This window comes from Phascolarctos cinereus, unplaced genomic scaffold (assembly GCF_003287225.1).
Source record: "Phascolarctos cinereus isolate Bilbo 61053 unplaced genomic scaffold, phaCin_HiC Scaffold_726;HRSCAF=1367, whole genome shotgun sequence".
NCBI lineage: Eukaryota > Metazoa > Chordata > Mammalia > Diprotodontia > Phascolarctidae > Phascolarctos > Phascolarctos cinereus.
The window spans coordinates 50904914-50931939 of NW_027556098.1; the positions used below are offsets into that span (position 1 = coordinate 50904914).

The window sequence follows — 27026 nt, forward strand, 5'->3', positions numbered from 1 at the left end:
AAAAAATAAAGGAGAGTGTCATTCAAAATAACTACCAAATTTCAAGATGTGTAAATAATTTACATGTGTAGCCATTACCTGATCAGTTACTTATCAGAATATGAATATGAATATAGATAAAAGAATATAAATATTCACATTATAACATATACATCATAATTATATCTAATTATATTCTAATACATAATTTATAATATAAAAATATATAAAGAATATGAACAGTTTCCAAAAGAAGAATTGAAAAGTATTCATAACCACATGAAAGAACTCCAAATCCATAATAAGGGAAATACAAATCAACACAACCCAGAGGTTTCACCTCACAGCCTGCAAATTGGCAAAGATGTCAAAAAAAATGGCAATAGGTAATGTTGTAGGGATTTTGGAATGTTAAGAACACTAATAGATTATTGCTGGAGATATGGCACAATTATTTTGGAAAGCAATTTGGGATTATGCAAATAAATTGACTAAAGTATCCAGTGCCTTTAAATCAGATACTCTGTTAAGAAGAAAGTCTCTATATACCCAAAAATACTTATAACATCATTTTTTTTTTATAACAGAAAATTATTTGAAACAGTAAAGATGCCCAATGATTGGGGAGTGGCTAAACAAATTGTGGTATGTGAATGCAATGTAACATTACTGTACTTTAAGAATGAAGACAGAGAAGCATGTAAAGATCCATATGAACTGTGAAGAATAAAGTTAGTAGAGATAAGGAAACAAGATACAAAGTGACTACAACAATATAAATGGAAAGAACAACCAGACACCAAAAAATCAAAAGTGAACGTAAGAAAACTATAAAGATCAAGCATACCCTAAATAAAAAGGTAGAAAAGAAAACCCTTAATCCTCTTCTTTGTGAAGATGGGAGGTCCACAGGTCACATACATTATACATATTTTCAGACTTCTTTTTTTTCTTTTTTTAAATCATGCCAATTTTAAATAGATTTTTATTCTCCAGGACAAGAATCACATTTCCACTTGTTTACATCCTGATAAAGTGTAATGTCATTCACTTCTCTCCCTCCACATGCGTTCAAGCATTCAGAATGTTCAGATTTAAACAATACTTTAAATGTAATTTTTAACTTGTCCTTGGCTTGGCTACAAATTTTAGTCCTTCAGTTTTTGTAAAGCTGTGTAGAATGCTTTTTCTTTTGGTGTGTTTAGTCAACTTTTTCAATGATGGGTCCAGAAGAAGCACCTCCAGATGTGGTGGATCCACTTTCTGGGAACCCACTAGGCATGCCCTCGGTACTCTGGAACAGCTTAGTAATGGTGGGATTGCTGACCTTTTCCAGTTCTTTCTGCTAATGCTCATATTCTTCTTTCTCTTCAGTCTGTTTCTTATCCAGCCATTTGATTCTTTCAATGCATTTGTCAATTATTTTCTGTTTGTCTTCATCAGTTTTGCCTTGGTGTTTCCCATTCTCTACTGTAACCTTCATGTTGAAAACATAAGATTCAGGAGAGTTATTGAAAGACAACTGATTTCTCTGCTTCTCATCTTCAGTCATGTATTTCTCAGCTTCCTGGACCATATACTCAATGTCTTCTGTGCTCAGATGATTTTTTATATTGGTGATGATCTCTTATTCTCTTTGCCTACTCTCTCATCCACAGAAGACGCATTGAAGATTCCATCGGCATCAATGTTAAATATTACCTCAATTTAAGGAACATCTGTGGGGGCAAGGGAGAATTCCTGTGAGTGCAAACTTATCAAGTAGATTGTTATCCTTTGTCACTGATCTCTTACCTCTATAAACCTGAATAAGCACACCAAGTTTGTTGTCTGAGTAGGTGGTAAAAGTCTCTATCTTCTTGGTAGGTATGACAGGAAACTTTTTCAATGTATTAATTCATTGTGCTGATTTTTTTTTCCTCTTTAAAATGTTATTTATTGTGTGGAATGGCCCTCTGGAAGAGAGGAGAGAGATATTGGGAATAAGCATTATGGTGTAAGAAAAAGAAAACATCAATAAAAACTTAAAAAATAAAATAAGTACACACTATAAAAATTTAGAAGTCAATCTACTAAACACTTTGAATTCCTGCTTTTATTTAATTTCAAAATGTTTCTTAAACACATAATGAACTGGGAGAAATATCTAGAGAAATCTTCCATGGTTATGGTTGGGGCATGAAAATACAGTAAAAAGTGACAAGATTAACAATTTTAGTTTAAAGACTGGGTGTTGCACCAATCAGTCTATCAAATGGATACTTCAAAGAGCTAGACAAAATGATTAAATTCATTTGTAGTAAGAAGAGATCTAGAATATTAAGGAAAATCATGAAAAAGTATAGGAATGAAGGGGAAATAGCATATCTAGATCTCAAACTATCTTAAAACAGCAATCATCAAAAAAATTTGTTAATGGTTAAGAAATAGAAAAGTAGATCAACACAATGAACTAGACAAGAAAGAATCAGAAATAATAAGCAGGAAATAATTTCCTTTTTTAAAAGAATTTCTGGAAAATGTGATAGCAATCTTATAGAAGTTAGGCTTATACTAACATCTTAAGCCATATTTTACAATAAATTTGAAATGGTTTTATAATTTAAAAAGTAAAGATCATGGCCTAAAAAAAATTATAAAAGAAGTAGATTTTTCACAGATATGGATAGGGGATGAATACTTAATCAAACACAGGATAAAGACAATTAAGTAAACAAATAAAATTGATGGACCTAGGAAAATAAACAAAATGTCCAAATGGGGTGGGAAGAATGACAAAAAGAAGAGATTTATAGAAACCTGAGAGCACATGTATAACCTGATAAAAAAGTAAAATGAGCAGGACCAGGAGACCAATTTACACATTGACTACATTGATGTAAAGAAAACAACTATGAAAGACTTAAGAAGTATGATCAGCAGAATGGTCAATTATATCTCTGAGACAATAATGATGAATCCTATTTCTCATCTTTTGGCATTGAGGTGATGAATTAGAGTTTCAAAATAGACAAATATATTCAGATAAAGAAAATGTGAGGATTTATTGCGTGTGATTATGTTTATTCATTAAAATATGGGGGTCTTATTTTTCTTTTTTTATATGGAAGGAAGATGTAGTAAGGGGAATGGAGATGCATAAATAGTGGTACTGTAAGTTGTTTCAGTCATGTCCAACTCTTTGTGACCCCATTTTGGGATTTTCTTGGAAAAAATGCTTTGCCATATCCTTCTCCAGATGAGGAACTGGGGCAAACAGGGTTAAGTGACTTGCCCAGGGTCACACAGTAAGTATCAGAGGACATATTTGAACTGAGGAAGATAAGTCTTCCTGACTCCAGAACCAGCACTCTATCCACTGCACCAACCAGTTAATTAATCAGAAAAGGAGGAGGGCACTGTTGGAATTACTGTGTCAAATTTGAATTACACATAAGCTGCATGTAATGGGAAAAATATAAACTACATAATAGTCCCTATCGCCATATGCAATTACCTTGTTTACTTCTTTCCATCTTTAATTTTTTTTAAATTTTTGTTAATCCTTATTATTTTCCTAAGGAAAAAAAAAAGTTAAAGAATGTGTTCCTAAATAGGAAATAGTCTGAAAAGGGAATAACTAAAGATAAGATTCACATTTTTTATGATTTTTAATTAAATATTATGAACTGCTTTGGTATATATAACTATATGCTGTTTCCAAAATGGTGGCAGAGAGATAAGAAATAGCCAATTGTCTAATGTGCCCTGACTCTGTTTAAAGCTAAGGTCTTAGCATTAAGCTAAGCTTACTATAAGACTACCATGGAGAATGATGATGACACCTGTATATTTTCATATTTATTTTCTGTTTGCAGGAAGATAAGTGAGAGAGCTAAAAGCAGAGAAATTGAAATCATCCTCTCATTTTTGTGCATGTATAGTTCTTCTGCCTGATTCGATTCAGCCCTGCCTTATCAGGACTGAAATACAATTGGAGGTGGAAGGAAAAACACAATGTGAACAAATACTTAAAAGAATTCTTTTTTTTTTTTTTTGTGGAAGTGAGAATACGGACATACACTATCATTGCTGTGCTTCTATCTTTGCCCCCCTTTTAGGGGATCTTGGATACTTATGGCTGTTTGTGTAATTGCTTCTTGTAAATGATCTCCTCCTCTGTAACACTTTACAGTAAGTAAACCACTTTCCTTTGCCATCTGGTATCCAGTTGTTTTAACTAGGTTTCCAGTATTTGCATCAGTCATTTACAAGAACCTTTTTAACCTTCATAAAATGAAATAATTGAAGTCTATTCTCTCAGCCTAGCATTTGCTTCAGTGCAGTCTCTGAGTCTGAGAATGAAAGAGCTGAAACTGAGGGTGTGATCAAAAAGACACATATCCTATGAGTTACTGTACTTTCTCTGAGACCATTAAAGTCCCTGGCTCTGAAGCTGTGGTGCCATCAGCCTGAAGTTGGAGGTTGGCCCTGGGAGTGGGACATGGTCAGAGGTTTTCTCTTTAGTTCTAGGTCAATCATGACTGAAAGTCTTTGTCTCTTAATGGCTGTTAGAATTCTGGGGAGTTGGTAGAACAAATCTCATTCCTTTTAAAGGTATCCTTGTATCAGCACTTGGCATTCATTGGTATCCTTATGTAGACTGAACCCTCCACTCATCTCTTTCATTTACCTTTTTTCCTCCTTCTAGCTCTGAGCCACACATTTTCTGCACTTTAGTACCTCTCATAGGAGATTATTGATGAGGGAAAAGAAAGCAAAATTCAAATACGTATATAATTATATCTATATTTTTACACAAAACATATAACTATGCATGTATCTGTGTGTATATATTATATATACATATGTGTACATATACATGCATGTGTATATATACATGCATATTATATATAATATGTGCAAATACGTGCTCACACACATATCTTGCTACTTTCTATCATGAGTAAGATCTCTACCAAATAATTTAATGGGAAAGGAAATATACTGTTGGATGGAATGCATGAGTTTGGAATTACCAAATAGATTTCATTTATAATTGGTCCAGTATATTGAAACATATCTGGCAGAAGGTGCTTTTTTACACTGTTTTGGCATCATTTTTGCAGGCCACAACTGAGCAAAACTACATATGAGGGACAGGACTGGTTTATATACTCATGCTTCTAAATGTAGACTCCTTAACTTGACTGTTTCTAATAAGATCAAGTACAAGGACAACATTACTTTTAAATAAACACTCCACCTTGTTTCAGAACAGTTCTTGTCCCACTTATAGTTTTATTTAAATCTGAAGCTCATAATGATCTTTTGGAAGTAATTTAAGTTTGTTTCTTACTCAGACCACGATTTGCCTGAGTGATTTTTGTTATTTCCTAGGAATTCTCATACTCTCTAAGAACTTAATAAAATTATCATTTTTGAAAGATTCGTAAGTTCTATCTTTTTTCTTCCTCACTTTCTTTTTCTATTGTTACTGAAGAGGATTGTCTGGAAATAAACTGGAAAAGCTCAAAATATTAGATCTAGACAAGATATTAGAGATCACTTACCTCATTTTATAAATGTAGAAACTGAAGCTCAAAGGAGAAATAATTTACCAAGTTCATGAAGCTATCCAGTGGAATAAGAAGGATAAGAGGACAGGTATTCTGACTCTGAGTTTGTTTCCCCCCTGACTACATTGCATGCATTACCTCCCTGTTTCTACACATAAACTTTTCTTGAATCATTCCTTTTCACTAAAATCACTTTTCCTCATACCATTGTTATTTGTATACTTATTATTCTTCCTATTAGATCATAAATCACTTGAGAATAGGATCTAGGTCTTTGTGTTCGTAAGACTTCACACATCATCTCACATATTTTTGGCCTTACAAACAGTAGGTACTTAATAAATCTTTGTTTAATTAGATTGACTTGTGCATTTAATTAAGGTTGTTGTTTTAAAAATTCTTAATAATTTGGGTTGGGCAATGGATGTGCATCTAATTCTGAAGAGGTTAGAGATTTGTAATTCCTCATATTATGCTTAATACAATTATGATCATGTCAAAAAAGCAAGAATCAATTGTTAGGCACTAACTGTGTACCTAGCTTGCTGCAAGGTAACACCAAAGAAATACAATACGTTCTCTCCTCTCAAGAAAATCAAATTTTGTTGGGTAGTTTTGTTTCATATGCTTAATTATCTGAAAGAGGAAGGGGAAAAACAAGACAGTACATAACTAGTTTCCAAATTTTGACATACATATAGTAAGTTATATAGAGGTCAATAAAAGGGAAAGACCAAGTAGTTTGGCTTAGACTCCACAGAGTGTTTAGCAAAGTATAGTACTTGGGAAATTACAGGGATGATGCTGCTTATTGACTGATTCATAATTAGAAAAAAATTTTTCATAGAGAAGATAGGACTTGATAGGTCTTGAAAAATGAGTTGGATCTAGATGGGTATAGAAGTCAGGTGAAAGCTTTCGTACACATAAGCAAAATCCCTGAGTTGGGAGTGTTTCCAGGACTATGGTAAAGAAATTAGACTGGCAGGAATAGAGGGTTCATGTTGCAAAAGTAATGGGAAATGTTTTGGAAGGTCAAAGAGATTGTGGCAAAGAGACTGATGTTAATGGACTCTGAATGTCACACCAAAGCAAATTGATGTTGGAGGTGCAAATTAGAGGAGCAATTCAATTGTGCCATCCCCATAAGTACACCAAAAAAGCTCATTTTGCCAGCAGCTACAGAGAGTCAGGACAACTGTAAAAAAATTAAAAAATTTTTTTTTGTTTCAGTCTTCGGATACAAAGAAAGCCAAACATACTCCTTCAGAGCCTTTTGGGTTTCTTAGGCTTTGATACACGTCTTATTATTTATAGTGGTTCCCTCTTCTGCTTGCCTCAGTTTTCTTTTTCTGTCCACCCTTTGCCATTAAAACCAAATGCTAGAAAATAAATAGACTCTGTTAAGAGAAACACAAAGCAAAACAATTAATGCCTTTATATAAGAGCATTTTGCAGCACTGACATCTCTCCCCCATCTGACTTGAGCAGCCTATAATCAAATGTTTTCCACTAATGAGTGACTGGAATTTCACTTCAAAATTATCATATGCATATATGTATTCTTTCTAAGATGTTTCATTTTAGGGTTATTGGTTATATTTTGGGCCAGCATCTCTTCAGACTAATAAGGATAAACATCAGGTAACTCATAGGGGTTCATACTTTGTTGAGACAACCATTAGAAACATTAGTGAGCTATCAGTGCTAAGTTTGAACCACACTCTTTAGAAGCTAGCAGAATAGGAAAAAAGCTTTAATAGCTCTAATTGCAAGGGCTGATTTAGCAAAGCAGGAGAAATGTTTTCTCTATTTAGTTTGGGGGGGATGACTGATCATCCACAGTAGAATTGTGGCTTCTCTTTATGGGATTAAATTCACTTTTAATATCCTTCATTCAGCAAAGCAGCAAATGGGCCAGAACCATTTATTTCTTTGAAGAAGTCACTTTTTGTGGGGTGCCTGGAAAGTTGCCTAATGTGACACCTTAATACTAGAACATAGGCTGGATTCCAATTTAATAAGGGAGGGAAGCCAAATTGTTCTGACAGAAACCGTTCAGAACCTCATGTCCAGTGTAAGCATAACAGATGTGGATTTCCATGACTTGATGTTCCAAGTCAATGTTTTGGTTTAAAAAAAAAGTGTAACCAAATATTTCAGGGAACAAACTGTTCCCGTTATATTTCCAGGGCATCTGATCAATGGGAAAAATGAGATGTGGAAATAAACAGAAAGGAAAGAGAACTCAGTTGGATTGGCAAGTGGGCTTGAAAAAAAATGCTGAGTAAATGAAAAGAAATCACTCTTTTAAAATAATATTTATTTATTTTAAACATTTTAAAAAAATTTTTGAATTCTAAATTCTCTCTAGTCCTCTCATCTCTCCCCAACCCACTTAGAGGGAAAGCAAAATTGCAATTAATTATACAAGTGAAATCATACGACATATTTCCATATAGCCATATCACCAAAAGCACAGAGAGAGAAAAAGACAGAGACAGAGAAAGACAGAGACAGAGAGACCGAGAGAGATAATTAATGCTTCAATTTGCACTCAGAACTCATTAGTTCTATCTCTGGGAGTGGATAGCATTTTTCATCATGAGTCCTTTGGAACTGTCTTGAATCATTGTATTGATCAGAGTAGCCAAGCCTTTCACACTTGATCATCAGTACAATACTGCTGTTACTGTGAAGAATGATCTCCTGGTTCTTCTCTCTTCACATTACATCAGTTCATATAAATCTTGCCATTTTTCTTTCCTGAAACCACCCCTATCTTTGTCATTTCTTGTAGCATAATAGTATTCTATCACTATCACATGCTGCAACTTGCACAGCCACAATTTTTTGCCACCCCAAAAAGAACTGTTATAAATATTTTTGTGCATATAGGTTCTTTTCCTTTTCCCTTTATCTCTTTGGGGATTTAGACATAGTCATGATATTTCTGAGTCAAAAGGTATGCACAGTTTTATAGCCCTTTGGGCATAGTTCCAAATCATTCTTCGAATAGTTGCACCAGTTCACAACTCCACCAACAGTTTATTAGTGTACCTGGCAAAGTATGAGAGCATCCATCATCTTTTATCCAGAATCTGTGCATTGTGGAACTGACACATAATACTGTTGAACTTCTCTGGGCAACCAAATTTCTCCAAGATCTTCCATAAGCCCTCATGATGATAGTATCAAAGGCCTTGGTCAGATCAATGAATGTTGTATACAGACATCTATTCTCCTGGCAGTTCTGGAGTTGTAAGGCAGCAAACACTATGTCAGTTCCTTGGCCCTTTCTGAAGCTGCACTGGCTCTTGGGTAGATGACCATCTTTCAGGTGAAGAATGAGCCGAATGAGGAGGAGACCTTCCCCACCTTGTGATTGTCGCAAGATAGCCTGCTTCTTTTTTCTTTATAGAGATGGACAATGGAGACATACTTGATCTCCTGAGAGATAACCACCTGTTGTCATGTAAACTGTAACAGTTTCTATATGAGCAATGGACCCCCCCCCCAACCTGTAGATCTCTTCTGGGATGGAATCAGCACCAGTTGTACTGTCGGGTGAGAAGAGCCTGATGACATTCAATCCTCTTCTTCAATTGGAAGTCTGATTAGAGAAGGATTGACTTCTGAAAACTGCCAGCTCATGTCCCTTGCCTATTTATTAATTGGGGAATTGCTCTTATTTTTATAAGTTTGACTCTGTTCTCTATATATTTGAGAAATGAGGTGTTTTTCAGGGAAACTTGCCGTAATTTTTTTTATATTGCTTCATTGGCTATAGCAACTTTTAGCAAAATGTAGTTTCCGTGACTATCTCTTTTAATTAGGTCCATTTTTACCTTTGGTTTGACTGAGATCATGATTGCTACCCCTGCCTTTTTTTTTTAATTCACCTTAAGCATAATAGATTCCATTCTACCCCTTTAACTCTGTGTATCTTTCTGTTTCATGTCTCTTGCAAACAATAAGGAAATTGCTTTGAAAGCAAATAAAGATAAATGAAGAAAAGAAAATGCTAAATTAAAAGTGAATCTATGAAGCAGAGTTGTTTTCATCCAGTGTCCACCTAGCAAGTGTTTTCTCACTTGAGCTTAATGTTGTTTACATTTTTTATCTTGCTAGGATCCATGCCTTCACAGCAAGTCCTAGAAAACTGTAGGCATTCCATCCTACCAAGAACCTCCCCATGTGCCCCCTTTTCCATTTTTCCTTTAGGTGTTTTCTTCAACATCATTGAGGATAGAGATTATCTTTTATTTGTATTTATTATTCTTAGCACAATGCCTGGAATATAATAAGTACTTAATAAATGTTGTATTTTATCTAACTGCCTGTCTATCTAATCTATCAATTCCCTTTAGTAGTAAGCATTTTTAAGCTTCTGCTATGTGCAATGTACCATATAAAGCTCTGGGGACACAAAGATAAAATGAATACTAGATGCTATGCTCTCAAGAAGCTGACACTCCACTGGGAAATATAAGCAAATAACTATGCCATAATATTATAAGGAGGACAAAGTTAGCACTGACAACTTAGAGGAGATGTTACATGAGCTGAGTCCAGAATAAAAGTACATTAACTTGAAAGCACTTCTGTTAAGTTACTAGAAGTCTTTTTTTTTTTTACAGATTTTTTTTTAACATGATCCAGTCAAGCATCTAAAGGGCTGAGCCTGAAGACAAGTTCAAATCTGACTCAGGCACAGCTATGTGACCCTGGACAAGTCACTTAACTTCTGTCAGCTTCATTTTTCTCAACTATTAAGTGTGAATAATAATAGCTTCTACCTCTCAGGAATATTATGAGGATTAAATGAGATAATGTTTGTAAAGCACAAGGCACAGAATATAATTAGCCCTTAATAAATACTTGTTTCCTTCAAGCGTGTGAAGTCAGTGAAACTGACTTTCATTTTTCCTTCTTTCCTTTATCCCTTTATTCATTCACATCAAAAGTTTATCTCATTGCCAAAAAAATCTAAAAAAAAAAATTTAAAAGAAATTATCACCAAAAATGAAAGCTATATTTCAAATATATGGTGAAATTCTAGGCATTATAAAGAAGGATATAAAAAGAAATATATAGTTACTTTCTTTAAGGTGCTTATAGTCTAATCATGAATTCAAGGATCTATGATTCTATTACCATTGTAACATTCTCCACAGAAGTAGGTCACAAGCAATTGATAAATTTTAGCAGTTTTTATTTATATAAAGTTTTAAATTTTTATATAGCACTGTCCATAAATTCACATTTGATCCTCATATAACTATCTGAGAAACATGCTTCATTTTCAGAGATGAGGAAACAGAAACTCTGTCCATGGTTACATGACATGTGTTAGATGTGGAACATGAATCCATGACTTCTCATTCAGCATGCTGTGTTTTACTCCCACTGTTAGGGGAAATAAAGAATGTACAAAAAATGCATACAAGACCTAGCACAATGCATATAGTAAGTGCTCAAAAAGCATTTGTTGAATGAATGTATGAATGAATATTTGGTCCAAGGTAGAATACATTGAGTGTCATTAAAGCATCACAAAGAAAACCAGCTATGGAAGTTTAAGGTATAGAGAGATAACCTTTGTTGAGAATATGGATGAAAGTGGGCCATCCAAAGAAGTCAGAAGAAAACTTGGTTCAAATCCTACCTCTGACACTTACTGACTTTATGACTGTGGACTTGTTACCTAATGTCTCTAAGATTCTGGTTCATAATTTCTAAAATGGAAGCACTTACCTCAAATGAGAATGCATTTATAATGCTTGTAAGAACTTAGAGTCTTACATAAATATTAGTTATTAGCATTCACGAAGGAAGTAGTATTTGAATTGACAATGGTATTCTGGTCAAAGAGAACAGAATGAAAAAAGCCTGAAGGAAGGTAAGTTTAGGGCATCACTGAAGAATCATGTCATACTGTTTGACTGTCACTGAGGATATACATAAGGCAATAGTAAGGGAATACACTGGAATGATAGAATAGTAGACTGGGCCTGAATCTGGCCTGGCCAGTAACTCAGGATCAAAATTGGAATTAAATGAGACACTTAGAATCTTTTTAACAGTAAACAAAAGTTTACTTAGTCAGAAGACCATTCAGAGCAGGGAACAGATATCGAGGCAAGATGCTACTTTGATTCAAGTCAGCAGAGCTTCCTTGGGCTGAGCTGGGTCATGCAACTCATCTTCATTCAGGTGATTGAGGGTGAGTCTGGGGCCCCTGCTATTTTGGCTGCATTTGCAATGAGGTGACCAAGAAGCTATGTCAATGTACCAAATCTTAGTCCCTTGAAAATAGTTTTAAAATTTTAAAACAAAAGCTAGACTAAGCTGCATTCATATATTATCTCTACCACAGATAGACTGGGACCAGATTATGAATGTTTTTGAATGTCAGGCTGAGGAATTTATATTGTTTTTCATTCATTCAGTCATGTCTGACTTTTTCTAACTCCACGGATCATAGTACTCCAAGCCTTTCCATCCTCCACTAACTCCTGAAGTCTATCTAAGTTTATGTTCATTGCATCAATGACACTATATATCCATCTCATCCTTTAACATCCCTTCCTCCTTTTGCCTTCAATCTTTCCCAACTTCAGGGTCTCTTCCAATGAGTCCTGTCTTCTCATTATGTGGCCAACATATTTAAACTTCAGCTTCAGTATTTGTCCTTCCAATGAGTAGTCTGAATTAATTTCTTTCTTTCTTTTTTATTTTTAGGCAGTTGGGGTTTAGTGACTTGCCCAGGGTCACACAGCTAGTAAGTGTCAAGTGTTTGGTCTGAGGCTGGATTTGAACTCAGGTACTTCTGACTTCAGGGCCAGTGCTCTATCCACTGCACCACCTAGCTGCCCCTTGAATTAATTTCTTTAAGTATTGACTGATTTGATTTTCTTGCTCTCCAAGGAAATTCTCAAAAGCCTTCTTGATCACCAAAATTTGAAAGCATCAGTTCTGAAGCGCTTAGCTTTCATTAGAATCCAGCTCTCACAGACTACATTACTACTCGAAAAAAGATAGCTTTGATTATATGGACCTTTGTGAGCAAGGTGATGTTTCTGCTTTTCAGCATGCTGTCCAGATTTGCCATAGTTTTCCTTTCAAGGAGTGAGCATCATTTAATTTCATGGCTGTAATTGCCACTGGCAGTGATCTTTGAGCCCAAGAATATAAAATCTGATACTGCTTCCATTTCTTCTCCCTCCATTTGCCAGAAAGTGATAGGACTAGTTGCTAAGATCTTATTTTTTTTAATATATTAAACTTCAAGACAGCTCTTCCACTCTCTTCTTTCACCCTAATCAAGAGGTTTTTAAATTCTTCACTTCCTGCATCAGAATTGTATATCTGCATATTTGAGATTGTTATTTCTCCTGGCAACCTTATTTCTAGGTTTTGATTTGTCCAGTCTGGCATTTTTCATGCTATACTTTTAACATAAGTTAAATAAATAAGGTGACAATATACAGCCTTGTCATGCTGCATTCCTGATCTTAAAACAATCAGTTGTTATATTAAATTATTGGGGGAAATGAGTATCCATTAATTGGGGAAAGGCTGAAGAAGTTATGGGATATGAATGTAATGGACTATTATTATTGTGCCCCAAGATATGACTAAAGGAGGGGATTCTGAGAGACCTGTGAAGACTGTGATGCAGAGTGAGATGAGCAGAAGCAAGAGAACAATTGATATAGTGACTAGAAAAGACTTAAAAGAATGCTAAATAATGCAGTGAGTGATTACAGATTCAGAAGATTGATAATGATTCATCATCCACAGTTCTTAGCAGAGAAGTGATGAACTAGGGGTATAGAATAAGCCACACTCTCAGAATAGCACTAATATGTGAATGTGTTACAAAGGAGGTCTTTTATTTTGGGGGTTGAGGGGTTTGGGGTAAGTAGTTAGGTAGTGGGATTGTTGTAGTCAAAAAGAGTATTAATCAGACATTTAAAAATAGACAGAGGAGAGCATTGTTTGTGCCATTATGTAAAATTTAAAATATACTGTTTAAAAGATGCACATGTTACATTCATGGTTTCACAGACAATCTTTTTCTTGGTATCTTTCTATCTAGAAATGTTCATGTATACTGATGTGCATTGTCCTTAAAAATGATATCAAAGTGTTCTCTGAGATCCTAGCATCACAGGATTAATAGAATTCAGTCCTGTCCTTCATTTTACAGAGAATAGTGAGACTCAAAGAAATGAAGTCATTTTCCTCATGTCATCCAACCAGTTAGTGGCAGAAATGAGACCAGAATTGCGGTTTCTTGGCTCCCAATCTAATGTGGTTTCTATTCTATTCATAATTTTTATCAGCTATAGTTAAATGATACAATCAATGAAAAGGAAACTACTTAATGAAAACAGAAATAAGGGCATGACCCAAAGAGAGACCTAAGAATATTCAGAAACAGTTCATATTCAACTGTGAAATAAATAGCTAAGGTTTATTAGTATCTAATGTAGAAAAGCAATTCATCAAGGGAGCTGGAGAAGAATTCAGATCAAAAGCTAGAGAGTACAGAAAGATTCAGCCTTGAACTTCTAAAACAATATTGGGGACATGAAAATATTAGAACTCAAAATGTTAATTATATGATATTAAGACATTAGCAGTCTATTGAAAATTCTTTACTTTGTATTACTTAGAGGTAGTAAAACTATTGTTTTTCCTTTGTTCTTGAAGAGGGCCAATGACATCAAGAGGGTTATGTCTGGACTTGCAAGTGAATTGGATTTAAGTGAGGCAAGGCTGTGCAAAGTCATCAGCCTCACTCCTCCAGAGTCATCAGAGCCCAGTGGTGAGACACAGATCAGGACAACTGGTGATGGCCCACGATGCAGTGAGAGACCTTAGCCTTTTTGAGCTAAGGTCTTTCCCCGGTCTCAGTCTGTTTAAGGCAAAGCCCATTCAGTGATTAAAAGTTAGATAACAATTGAGGCAAAAGATGGCTTCAAAATGACAACAAAAAAAGAATCAGTCTGGGAAGGGAAGACTCTCAGAATTTCTGGCCAGAACAGAAATGTCTGCTGTTTACACTCACTGAGCCATCAAAATCCAAATGATGAAAAAATGAGACTTAGGCAAGGACCTATTATTGGCCAGTCATTGAGAGCCAGAGTGATTCTGTTTAAAGGTATAGTCAAGTAGTTCCACTTGAAAACTAATGAACTTTATTAAAGACTGGTTTACCAGAGCTATATTTCAAGAAATCATGAATGAAAAATACATGAGACAAAAAAGTTAATTGTCCCAGTTTTTCAGGAAAAAAAAGATAGAATAAATGAATGAAAGAATGAATGAATACGGTAGTGAAAAAAAATCTCTAGCTCCAAAGCCCCAAGATATCTTGCTAAGTATGAGTGATCAAAAACACATATAAGGATATGACTCTCCATATAGAAAGAGGGAGGAGGAGGAAGAAGAAGAGAAGGAGGAGAAAAAAAATAGCATTGCCAACTGGAACTGGCTAGTTGGGTCCCCAGGGGGGCAATTGCTACTACTCAAAATTGTTTTTTGTCATTTGTGCTTGAAGAGGACCAATGACATCAGGAAAGTGATGTCTTGACTTACAAGTGAATTGGATTTAAATAAGGCAGGGCTGTGCAAAGTCATCAGCCTCGCTCTTTTCTCCAGTCATTAAAGTCCCAGTAATAAAGCAGAGTTATAACAAAGCATCAGTTTGTGAATCTTGAGATGAACTAGGAACAACCATCTTAATCACTAGATTTGGGGTTTATATACAGTTCAAATGTATAAAAGGAAAACTTGTTAAAAATGACATAAGATTAATTTTTACTTTAATGCCCCAAATAATAAAGTCCCATTAAATAAATCAATAGTAAAATGAATGAAATGTGAAAAGCAACCTCAATTATCCCTTGAAGGAAGGTGCCCTTAGTTGTAATATATTATGCATATTTCAAGATAATATACTTTGTTATATATTAAACAATATTATGTGTTAGACATTATATTACATATGGCACTATATATGTACATGTGCATATATGTATGTGTGTGAATATATGTGTATATATGTGTGTCTGTACACACACACACACACATACACACACACACACACACACACACACATACACATATACATGTATATAACAAAATTTTCACTACGGGTACCTGCTCTTAAGGATGCCTGAAGTTGTTTTCACACTTGGGTGGTGGATCAGTTAAAGAATATGAACACATAGTTCTCAAAAGAACTGTGAACTATGAACAAACTTATTAAAGATTGATCTAAATCATTAATAACAAGAGAAAGGCATATGAAAACAACTTTGAAACAACCTAGAAAACTGGCAAATTTGATTAAAGGTTGAAATAGTTATGCTAATATACTGTTGGTGGATCTGTGAACCGGTTAACCATTCTGGAAAGCAGTGTGGAATTATGCTAACAAAGTGATTAAAATACATATCTCCTTTGACTTAGAGACCTCCCAAGGAAGTCATTGATTTTTTTTTTTAAGACTCAGAACTACCAATATTCATAGTAGTCATTTATGTGATAACAAAAACTGGAAACAAAGTAGATGCCCATTCAATTGGGAAATGGCTAAATAAATTTTGGATACAATCAAATATTACTTGCATATAAATAAATGCTGCTATTCTCTTATAAAAATGAATATGGTGAATTCACAGCAACATGGGAAGAGATATGAATTGTTAAGCAAGGAGAATCAGGAAAACAGTATGCAAAGTGATTAAAACAGTATGCATGGAAAGAACAACAACAAATGAAACTAAATGCTATTCAGTGATAATGACCAAGCTTGGCCTCAAAGAAGAGAAATTTGATTATATTTCCTATCCTTCCCAAAATGATGAGGTGTGATTGTGAAACCCTTCACATACTTTGAAACATAGCAGATGCTTAAATTTGTTTTGATGAACTGCTTTTCCTTTCTTTCTTATTTTAATTTAATTGTTATTTTAAATTATTGTTTATCATATTTATATATTATATGTTTATAATATATTTTTATTTATTGTATTATTGTTATTACTACTGTTTTTTCTTGCTGTAAGGAATGACTTTCTCCATGGAGGAGTAGAAGGAGTAATATGTAAGTAAATAAAATCATATAAAAACAAAAAATAATATTTATTAAGTAGTAGTCTATTGCATTCATATGTCATTTGTGCTGTCATTCTTCAATCAATGTCACTGTTTCCAGTGTTTTGCTACTCTTGAATACTACTATGAATACTTTGCCATATTTAGACCTTTACTTTGGTCTTTGCTGCAGGGTTGTTCAGGGAAAACTAGTACTATTTACCTAAATGCAGTAAAACTTTGTGAATGTAACCTCACAGAAAACATTGGCATTTAGCAGACCATGTAAGGAGAAAGCTAACTGAAATTTTTTGAGTTGTATGACAAAACAAGTCAAGCATGTCCCTATTGTCCATATCAATAAAAATAGATGGTCATGTGACAATCACAGAGGAGGTGGGTCTCTCTCTTAGTCATTACTGACAAGATGGTCATCTACCTGAGGGCCAGTGTGGCTTCAGAAACGGCCAAGGTATGATTGGTATGATGGTTGATATGGTGTTTCCTGCCTTTCAGTGATGAGGGCTCATGGAAAATCATGGCAAAATTTGGTTTCTTGGGGAAGCTCATCAGTATTATATGTCAGTTTCATGGTCACATGCTTGCATGGGATAATGGATCATGCTCGTGCTTTTCTAGTCACCAATGGAGTGAAGCAGGGCTGGATGCTTGCTCTCATCTTTTTGGCATGACGTTTTTAGCAATGTTGTTAGGTGCCTTTAGTGAAGAAGTAAATGACATCAAGGTCAGCTACCACATTGATGGTTTGTAGCCTAAAAAGGCTGCAAACCAAGACTAATGTGGAGGCAGATTTGGTGCATGACATTTTGTCCATAGATGATTGATTGTGCACTCAGTTCAGCCTCTGAGGCTGAGATGCAGCAAAGTATGAATCAATTCTCTGCTTCTTGTGCTAATTTTGACCTAATAATTAATACCAAGAAAACACAGGTTCTTCACCAGCCATCACTATGCCATCTATATATTGAACCATCAGTTACAACAAATGGAGAAATTTTTTTTAAGGCAATTGGGTTAAATGACTCGCCCAGGGTCACACAGCTAGTAAGTGTGAAGTGTTTGTTCTGAGGCCGGATTTGAACTCAGGTCCTCCTGACTTCAGGGCTGGTGCTCTATCCACTGTGCCACCTAGCTGCCCCAAAATGGAGAAATTTTGAATGCTGTAGATGAGTTCACTTACTTTAGCTGTGTACTTTTCAGGGATTTCCACATAGATGATGAGGTTGACACATGCACTGCGAGAGCTAGTTCAGTGTTTGGGAGGCTCCAAAGGAAAATGTGGGAGACGAGAGGTATTAGACTGACTATAAACTGAAAGTCTACATAGCTATTGTGCTGACCTCATTCTTATATGCCAGTGAAATCTGGACAGTATACCAGTATTATTCCAGGAAACAGAATCACTTCCATCTGAATTGTCTAAGGAAAATTCTGAAGATTACCTGGCAAGGTGAGTTACCAGACACTGAGGTCCTTTCTCAAGCTGAACTGCCAGGCATTCAAACTGTATTGTAGAGAGCTCAATTCTTATGGGCTCACCATCATTGACCATCTTTGAGATTGTTTGAATGTCAAATGTGTGTTTGCCTAAAAGACTATGTTATGGAGAACTCACACAAGGCAAGCGCTCACATGTAGGTCAGAAGAAGCAATACAAGTGTGTTCTCAAGGTCTCTCTGAAGAATTTTGGAATTGATTGTGAGACGTATATTGGAGACACTAGTATAGGACTGCCATTCATGGCATACCTGTGCCAAAGAAGGTGCTGGGTTCTATAAGCAAAGCAGAATTGCAGTAGGCTCAATAGAAATATGAAATGTGAAAATTTAGAGACATCTTCACTCCAAATATTTATATGGACTATTTGTGTCTGGTAAAGTCTTCCAAGCTTTTATTGGTCTGATCAGTCACAGTAGGCCCCAATATAGTGATGTCATTTTATTCCTCTTCAAGAACAAAGGACAACAACTAGCCAACAATTTTGGTCTTTGGCTTCCTTAAGGTGTACTTCAATAGTGTTATCACTGGGTCAAAGGGTATAGAATGTCTAGTTATGTTTCTTATTCAATTCAAAACTTATTAGCAAAATGATTTGTCCAATTGACAGCTTCTTTCTACCATATCAACATGGAGAAATCACATTTTTGCTTCTCTTTGTCAAAGGTATAAGGTGATATCTCAAAACTGTTTTAATTTGCATTGTTATTATTTGTGTTATTTTTAGCCTGAATTCTCACCTGCAGCTAAATATTTACATAACTGGCTTACTCATGCATCAAGCAGTTCATTGATAAGAATATGAGAAGAAGAGGTAAGACTTCTTCAGATGAATTTCTGTATCAGAGTACAGATACAGAGAGAACACAAAATCTCAAAGATCCTATTTTTAAAAATGTAAAAAAGTAAGTTTGTAGAACAGGATGAACCTTGAAAACTATCTTCAAACAAGATAACTCATAATAATTTTAAAATTATTCAGAATATCATGAAAAATGTCACCATGGACAAAACAATGATCCACTGACATATACACTAGTGGACACATTTTTCAATAGAATAATCTATGAGGTAGGGAGGCATGTTCAATTAAATTATTTTCTAGTATAATCTGAATTGTGTTGTGCCAATTACAAACAAGGATATTCCCCATTGATGTTCAAATTCTACAGATATTTCTATTTGTATATTATATTGTGTAAATTGCACTGAACCTCAAATTACTAGAAGGTTTCCCCAACGATAATGGTAATGATGGTCATTTAATCATTCATAGTAGAAAGAAAAATTGCATAAAAACAATATGCTACCCAGATTCTCTCTGTCTCTCTCTCTCTCTGTCTCTGTCTCTGTCTCTATCTGTCTCTGTCTGTCTGTCTCTCTCATTAAAACACACTCTCTCTCTACACACACACATACAGAGGAGAAGAAGAAGAAGAAGAAGAAGAAGAAGAAGAAGAAGAAGAAGAAGATGATGATGATGATGATGATGATGATGGCAGAATAAAAGTAGTGACTTGCTTGAGCTCTCCCCCAAACCCTTTCAAATACCTATGAAAAATGGCTCTAAACAAATTCTAAAGCAGCAGAATCCACAAAAAGACAGAGTGAAACAAATTTCCAGCCCAAGACAGCCTGGATGGTTGATTGAGAAGTTTTATCACACCAGGCTGGGAGAGGAGAGGCAAGGCAGGCCTCAGTTAACCTGGAGCAGGCCTCAGAGGCCTGAATCATGGGCAGCTGTGGTGGTTTCCATACTTCTCAACCCACAAATACCAAAGACAACTTAGAAGGTCAGTAGGAAAAGTCTGTGTCTGCAGTGGTGAGAGAATAGCATGTGGTTCCAACCCCAGTCCTGGAGCTCTGCCCCTGGGGTGGGGGCTTCTTTCTGAGCTTCTGGCTCACAGACTGAGGGGGAATCCAGTGGCTGATCAGAGAGGGATTGCAGGGATCTCTCTGTTGAGGCAGGATTCTCTTGCTTTGCCCATGCTTGCATCTGGGTCACAGTTGTGGGTGGTGGTCCTGAGGCAAGGAGGCATGCTGGCATGGCAGAGCTTGTAGTGGTGGTGAAAAGAAAATCCTCCTCACAGTTACAAGGCAGAAAAGAGTGCTTGTAGTCACTCATAGACTAGAGCACAAGCCAGCAAAAGAGTCCACACCTTGCCATTCATCATAGCACCTTGGAAGAACTGAAAGTTTATAGGTCCCTAGAGGTATCTCTGAAAACAGCTGCACAAAACCCCTGAAGTTTGGGACAGTACATTCTCCACACTGCAAACAGACCCCTACCTTAACAAAGAGTTTATAACTCAAGTAATTGTCTGGGATCATGAGCAAGCAGCACAAAAAGAGTCAGACCATAGACTCTTTCTTTGGTGACAAAAAAGATCAAAATATACAGCCAGAAGAAGACAACAAAGTCAAAGCTCCTACATCCAAAGCCTCCAAGAAAAATTTGAATTGGTCCCAGGCCATAGGAGAGCTTGAAAAGGATTTTGAGAAGCAAGTAAGAGAAGTAGAGGAAAAACTGGGAAGAGAAATGAGAGTGATGCAAGAAAATCATGAAAAACAAGTTGACAACTTGCTAAAGGAGACCCAAAAAAACACTGAAGAAAATAACACCTTAAAAAATAGTTTAACCCAAATGGCAAAAGAGGTCCAAAAAGCCAATGAGGAGAAGAATACCCTAAAAAGCAAAATTGGCCAAATGGAAAAGGAAGTCCAAAAGCTCACTGAAGAAAATGCTTCCTTAAAAATTTGAATGGAGCAATTGGAAGCTAGTGACTTTATGAGAAATCAAGACACTGTAAAACAAATCAAAAAGAATGAAAAAATGGAAAACAATGTGAAATATCTCATTGGAAAAACAACTGATTTGGAAAATAGATCCAGGAAAGAGAGTTTTAAAATTATTGGACTATCTGAAAGCTATTATCAAAAAAAGAGCCTAGACATCACCTTTCAAGAAATCATCAAGGAAAACTGTCCTGATATTTTAGAACCAGAGGGCAAAATATAAATGGAAAGAATCCACTGATTACCTCCTGAAAGAGATCCCCAAAGGAAAACTCCTAGGAATATTATAGCCAAATTCCAGAGTTCCCAAGTGAAGGAGAAAATATTGCAAGCAGCCAGAAAGAAACAATTCAAGTATTGTGGAAACACAATCAGTATAACACAAGATTTAGCAGCTTCTATATTAAGGGACCAGAGGGCATGAAGTATGATATTCTGGAGGGCCAAGGAGATAGGATTACAGCCAAGAATCACCTACCCAGCAAAACTGAGTATAATCCTTCAGTGGAAAAAAATGGTCATTCAGTGAAATAGGGGACTTTCAAGCATTCTTGATGAAAAGACCAGAGCTGAATAGAAAATTTGACTTTCAAATCCAAGACTCAAGTGAAACATGAAGAGGTAAACAGGAAAGAGAAATCCTAAGAGACTTATTAAAGTTGAATTGTTTACATTCCTGCATGGAAAGATGATATTTGTAACTCATGAGTCCTTTGTCAGTATTAACATACTTGGAGGGGAAAAAATATATATGTATGATACATAGATAGATAGATAGATAGATAGATAGATAGATAGATAGATAGATAGATGGCACAGGGTGAGTTGAAGATGAAGGGGTGATATCTGAAGAATAAAATTAAGGAGTGAGAGAGTATTATACTGTGAGGAAGAGAAAGTGAGAGGTAGAATGGGGTAAATTATCTCACATGAAACAGACAAGAAAAGGCTTTTGCAGTGGAGGGGAAACGGGAAGATGAGAGAGAGAATGAATCTTATCATAGGATTTGGCTTAAGGAGTGAATAATGTACACACTCAACTGGGTATGGAAATCTATCTTACCCTACAGGAAAATGGTGGGGGGAAGGGGACAAGAGCGCAGGAGTATGATAGAGGGGAGGGCAGATTGGGCAAGGGGGTAATCGGAAGCAAACACTTCTGAGGAGGGACAGGGTCAAAAGAGAGAATAGAATGAATGGGGGTCAGGATAGGATGAAGGAAAATATACTTAGCTTTCCACAGCCTGACTACTATGGAAGTGTTTTGCATGACTACACATGTATAATCTCTATCGAGTTGCTTGGCTTTTCACTGAGAGTGGGTGGGGAGGGAGGAAGGGAGAAAATTTGTAACCCAAAGTTTTAAAAGCACATGTTAAAAAATTGTTTTCACATGCAACTTGGAAATAAGAAATACAGGAAATGGAGTATAGAAATCTATTCTGCCCTACAGGAAAATAGAAGGGGAAGGGGATAAGAGAAGGAGGTGGGGGGAGATAGAAGGGAGGACAGATTAGGGGAATGGGTGTACAGAATGTATGCCATCTTAGGGTGGGGGGATGCATGAGATGAGGGGAGGGAGAAAATTTGGAACTCAAAATCTTGTGAAATTGAATGTTGAAAATTAAAAAGAAATAAATTTAAATAAAGGAGGAGGAGGAAGAAGAAGAAGAAGAAGAAGATGATGATGATGATGATGATGATGATGATGATGATGATGATGCCTAGCAAAGGGACATGGTTTGGAAATAGCCAAGAAGTAATGTAGTAGTCTGATTCCTAGAAACTCCATTGGTTAAAGCTCACCTATCAGAATACAGTGGCAGAGTCAGGCTTCTGGGAGTTTACACCTATTAAAATAGAAAAATATTAGAGTTAGAATTTGTGTGTACGTATGTGCATTTGTATGCTGATTTCATATTTGGCTTTAGATTTTTTCAATCAATTACTATTTTAATGTGAATCAGTTTTATAATTAAAAAATAAATTTTGGTAGAGCCAAATAGTGGAGTATAGGCAGCAACCAAGCTAAACTCTCCCAACATTCTCCTCCAGACACCTTTAAAAGAACTCCTTAAATCAAATTTTAGGTGGCAGAGCCAACAAAAGTTTAGATTGAAATATTTGTCCAGTCTAAGATAACCTAGGAGGTTGTCAGGAGAGGTCTGTGGCACTGTAGTGGAAGTTGGCATGGAGTGTGACAGCGGCACCAGCCATGGACCTTGGAGTCAAACTTGACACAATGCTGGTGGTGGCAGCAGCAGCAGTTTTGGTAGTTCTTAGCACAGAGATGGTAAGGGGGTCAGACCATTGGTCTGAAAGAGATTATGGAGAGCCCTTTGCTGGTTTGGGGTGCAGTGGATAAAGCTCTGGCCTTGGAGTCAGGAGGATCTGAGTTCAAATCCAGCCTCAGACACTTGACACTTACTAGCTGTGTTTCTTGGGCAATTGCCTCATCAAAAAGCAAAAAAAAAAAAAAGGTAAATATAAAAGAGTAATCATAAGGGACTAAATAAAGTTAAACTATTTACATTCTTACATAGGAAGATGATACATGTAACTCTTGAGAATCTTATCATTATTAGGGCAGTTACAAGGAATCTATACATAGACAGAGGGCATGAGTGTGAGTCAATTATGTTGGGATAATCTCCAACAAAAATGAAGGAGTGAGTAAAAAGGCTGCACTGGTAGAAGCGGGAAAATACGGACAGAATTGAAAAAATTTATTCAAATAGAAGAGGTGATTAAGGAAGAGCTTTTATAGCGGTGGGGGAAGTGGGGGCTGGAGGTGGCAGGCAATGCTTGAACCTCACTCTTATTGGAATTGATTCAAAGAGGGAAGAATATAAATACATACTCAGATGGGCATAGAAATTTATCTAACGCAGTAGAGAAATAAGAGAAAAGATAAGAGATATGGGGAGATGGGAAGGAGAGATGATAAAAGGGATGGCAGATTATGGGAGGCAATGGTTAGAAGCAAAACAAACTTTTGAGAAGGGACAGGATGAAAAGACAAAGAGCATAAACAGAAGAAAATAAGATAGAGGGAAATACACAGTAATCATAACTGTGATTGCAAATGGGATAAGCTTATCTATAAAATGGAAATTAATAGAAGAATGGATTAGAAATCAGAACCCAACAATATGTTGTCTATGAGAGACACACTTGAAACAGAAACACAGGTATGCACAGTTAAAACCAGAGCAGAGTCTATTATACTTCAGCTGAAGTAAAAAAGGCAGGAGTAGCAATCATGATGTCAGAAAAAGCAAACCTAATGGAAAAGATAATCAGGGAAAATACATTTTGCTAAAAGGTACCACAAGCAATGAAGTAATTAAAAAAATACAGCAACTTTTTCTGATAAAGGCCTTATTTCTCAAATGTGCGTCAAAATTATAAAAGTAAGAGCAATTTTCCAATTGATTAATAGCTAAAGGACATTATGAACAGGCAGTTTCCAAAGAAGAAATCAAAAGTATCTATGATCATATGAAAAATGCTCTAAATCATGATTGATTAGAGAAATGCGAATTAGAACAATTCTGAGGTACTACCTCATACATATTAGAAATGATGTGTTGGAGGGAATGAGGAAAAATAGGTATACAAACAAATTGCTGATGGAGATGTGAATTGTTCCAACCATTTTGGAGAGCAATTTGGAACTATGCCCAAAAAGCTGTAAGACTGATCCAGCAACAGCATTACTAGGTCTGTACCCCAAAGAGATCAAAGAAAAATGAAAAGGGTGCGTATGTACAAAAATATTTGTAGCAGCTGTTTTTGTGGTGGAAAAGAATTGGATTGTGAGGGGATGCTTATCAATTGGGGAATGGTTATAAAAGTTGTGGTATATGATCATGATGGCTACTCTGATCAACACAGTGATCCAAGATGATTCTAAAGGACTCAAAATGGAAAAAAAATATGCCATTCATGTCCAGAGAGAGAACTGATGAACTCAGTTTGCAAACTGAAGTATAATGTTCTCACTTACTTTATTCTTTTTTTCTTTTGCAATATGGCTAATATGGACATTTATTTTGCATAATTTCACATATATAATTGATATCATTTTGCTTGCCTTCTCAGTGGGTAAAGGAGGGTTGGAGTAAAGGGAGAAATTTTTCAACTCAATTTGAAAAATATATATATATCCTAAAAATAAATAAATTAAAAGATTTAATTTAAAATTTTAAATAAATTTTATGAAACAAAATGGTGCACATTTAACTTACCAAAATATTACTATTAATAATTTAGTATTTTATTTTTTTCTTGAATATCTCTTCTTAGTATACAACCTAACTGTAATATAGCACCTACATCTAACCAATTAATAGGATCAAAGTCCAAATGTAAATTCAAGAAATGGGTCTTGAGTCATATGTTATAACCCATAACTTTATAAATATTAAGTGAATGAATAAGTATTTATTAAATGCTTACTATTTGCAAGGAACTGTGTTTAATGCTGAGAATACAGATAGAAAAGCAAGACAGTCCCTGTTGTCAAGGAGGTCATAGTCTAATAAGAGACAACACATGTAGGAGGTTTCAGGAGCATCAACAAAGAAGATGATAATGCTTCTCATTTAATTTCTTTTTTCTTCATCTTTCTGGCTGATGTCCTGGCAATGGCCACTTACGTAACGATCACTAAATGGTTCTGGTGTTCAAGAGTCCCCATTTTAAAAACACTCTGATGTTCTTCTAGGACAGTTAGATGGCCATTCCCCTGTTGATCAACATAAATTTATGGCTGGGAAAGAGACACAAAGTGTAGGGGAATAGTTCATTGTCTCTGTTGGCTGGTCATCTACTTTCCTGCCCTTTCATATGCAGATGAGCTACTCATAGCCTAGTAAAAACAAGGTGCAAGTGAGCCTACTCAAAATTTTATACTTTTTATGGAGAAAAGAAGTGACTCATCTGAAAGGGATACATCTCTCATGTTGTCTGTAATTTGCCTCTTACATCCTGCAAATTTGCCAGACAGAAAGAGGCACACTCTCACAAATACATCGGCATCTTAGCTAGAAAGTCCAACCTTCCAATCCTTTTGGTTCTAGAACAAAGACGATACTAATATATGTAATTATTGGCACCCTAATAAGATCTTAGTGCTTCAAATGAAAGCAGCTTTCGAAATAATGTTTAAAAAATGGAACTATTCATTCACTGGCCTTGCCTTTGCTGCCTTCCCATACTGAATTATTGTTCAGCTCCCATCAAGCATATGTCGGAGCCAGCTGGTAAGAACTGATTGTTAAATTTTCAGTGGGAGCATTTACACCTTGGAAATCAGCATCAGGGCTTGATTGTCTTTGTTGATTGTCTAGACTTTAAAAAGTGATTGATGACATGTAAATGATGCAGATTGAATTTAGGAGTGTGTTGTGTGGACTCTTTTTTCCCCCAGAAAGTTTTTTATTGTTAAACATTTACTACCACATCCCTGCCTGTATCTGATAACACAGAGAAGAGGAGAAACACAATGATATAGGTTCCTTTCTTATACCAATACGGGTGTGTGGTATGAAGTAGCCACAGCTTTGATACTATACATGAGGCTTTTCTTGCTTTTTTTTTTTAAAGGTGGTGGGGTCAAGTGACTTGCCCAGGGTCACACAGCTAGTATGTGTTATGTGTCTGAGGCCGGGTTTGAACTCAGGTCCTCCTGACTCCAGGGCTGGTGCCACCTAGCTGCTCCAAGGCTTTTCTTGATATCCAATTACTAGTTCTCTTTCCAGTATGAATCATTTTGTATTTATCTGCCTATGTATGTGGTATATCCAAGTGGTAGAAAACAAGCTTCTGGAGGCTGCTAGGTGGCCCTGTGGATTGATATCTGGTCCTAGAGTAAGGGAAAGCTGCATTCGAAGCTGGCTTCAGATACTAACTAGCTGTGTGAGCCTAGGCAAGTCACTTAACTACTGTTTGTCTCAGTTTGTTCAATTGTAAAATAGGTATAATAGTAGCTACCCATCAGAGTGGTTGTAAAGATCAAGTGAGATAATATTTGTAAAAGGCTTAACACAGTGCCTGGCA

At 35.9% G+C, this 27026-nt stretch overlaps 1 pseudogene; it reads right to left on the reverse strand.

The window, feature by feature from the left end:
- Positions 1 to 1025: 1025 nt before the first annotated feature.
- On the reverse strand, positions 1026 to 4684 carry LOC110214836 (heat shock cognate 71 kDa protein pseudogene; annotated as a pseudogene).
- Positions 4685 to 27026: the final 22342 nt, after the last annotated feature.